Raw genomic sequence first — 2,313 nt, forward strand, 5'->3', positions numbered from 1 at the left:
CCTTACTATTTTTGGAAAGTTTTGAAATGTAAACAATTGGAAGGGACATCCAAAAAAGGAAAGTGTAAACAAATGGGAGGGACAGAGGGAGTATTATGTATCTGCACTGCTGTATGCTGTCTGCTGTTGTTGTACTACTGCTGCTGCACAGAACAGGAACAGTCTGACAAGCACGCTGATCGAGAAGGAAAAAGAAGTCGGTTGCTGAAAAAAAAAATAAAAAAAAAAAATTATAGGGGTGTAACGCATTCCGGGAATGCGTTACACACCTGTAGCGCATTCGCGGAATGCGTTACACCCTTTAATGGCTGAAAAGGGGTGTAACGCATCACCGGAATGCGTTACAGGGCTTGTAACGCGTTCCTGTAATGCGTTACAGCCTGTCTGTTGATTTTAAAATTGATTTTCTGGGAGTTTCGTAACTCCGTTTTGGGCGTGCAATATATCGTTGGATTCGTTTTTCCGAGACGGATCTAATGGAGTGATCAATTTTAGTTTATATAAAAGTTTTGAACTGTTTATATTTCCATGAAGTGTTTTAAAGCTGTTTTTGATTGTTTTAATTGATTTTAAATGCTTCATGTGATACATAGAGATGTATAATGCTTAGACTAATGTGCTAGATGATGTAACATGCCTACCTTGATGTTTATTCATGTTGATATATGTGATATATGCTTAGTTTATCATGTGATGATAGATTTAGGTGAACTTAAATAAACATAAGGCGTTTGTTAGACAACCTAGTATAGTGAAATTGTTTCATAACCTTAAGAACAATATTATGAATACAATCATGAGATTCTTGTGTTTGTGAAACACGTAATTGAATATGAATTTTCGATATGAGAGAAAGGATGATTCTGTCAACAACAGATTTCTATCTATAAGAAAGGGTTATTAAGTGACGCCTCTTGACAATGCTCCACCCGATCTGGGAATCGTCTGATTATTGATTATTGATTTGAATTATTTAATTTAAAAGGAAGAATATCTTTATAATATGATTATGATTGTAGCGTAATATAATCCCTCTAAAATTAAATAATATCAAGTAGTAATTGGCCAATGACACAACGGGCTTGTGTCGGTCATAGCCTTCCAACATGGTAGAAAGTAGTTCTTATTTTTGAATCATTGTCGTTTCGTGCCACAGCCGAGGGCTTTGATTTCGAAATAAGAAATACTTGTCTATTACATAGAGATGTGTACATTGAATAAGAATCTAAAGGTCGTTACGTGCCATAGCCGTGGGCCTTTGGGGACTGATTCAATTGTACGGAATGTTAGGTTAGACTTGACTTAGAATATTGAGTTTGTCGTGCCACAGTCGTGACTCAATTATTCAAGAGGCTAAAGTTTAATTATGGAATAACATGAGATGTAATTGACAAGAGTTGTCTGCCTATTAAACATTGCATGGCGGTTCGTGCTATAGCCGGGGTTGTGTAATGGAATGTAGGATCCCTATTCCCACTAGCATTATGAATGCTTAATTTTTCACGTAGGGGGTTGAATAAATTAGGAAAACTAGTGGGAGCCACTTATGAATAAAGACCCGATTCATATAGTGTTTTGAAATGAAATCGAATATTTGCTAAGTGTTGTTATGTGTTTATCATTTACAGATTTACTTTGTACGTTATGTCTCTGGCACTATCACTCAGGAGCATACTGGATGCTCACAAATTGACTGGTCCTAATTATGCTGACTGGCTTCGAAACTTGAGAATTGTTCTCAGGATTGAGAAGCTGGAATACGTGATTGACTCACCTAAGCCTACTGAACCTGCTAGTGATGCACATAATGATGAACATGTTGTGTATCGTAAGTGGATAGATGATGCAAATGTTGCTCAATGCATCATGCTAGCTTCCATGAACATTGAGCTACAGAAGCAACATGAGCATATGGATGTTCACACTATCCTCATGCATCTACAAGAGTTGTATGATGTGGCGGGGAGGACAGCTTGATATGAGATATCGAAGGAGCTGTTCGGTTGTAGGATGTCTGAGGGAACATCTGTGAATGACCATGTACTTAAGATGATCAATTTGATTGAACGTCTTGGACAACTTGGTTTTGCCATGGATGGGGAGCTGAGCCAAGACTTGGTCTTGCAATCGCTTCCGAGTTCGTTCTCGCAGTTTGTTGTGAACTTTCACATGAATAAGTTGGATGTCAGCCTGCCTGAACTCCACAACATGTTGAAGACTGCGGAATCGAATTTTCCCCCTAAGAAGAGTTCTATTCTTCTAATTGGTGAAGGTTCCAATCCTAAGAATAGGAAGAGGAACCCTTCCAAGAAG

This window comes from Apium graveolens, chromosome 4 (assembly GCF_009905375.1).
Source record: "Apium graveolens cultivar Ventura chromosome 4, ASM990537v1, whole genome shotgun sequence".
Taxonomy (NCBI): domain Eukaryota; kingdom Viridiplantae; phylum Streptophyta; class Magnoliopsida; order Apiales; family Apiaceae; genus Apium; species Apium graveolens.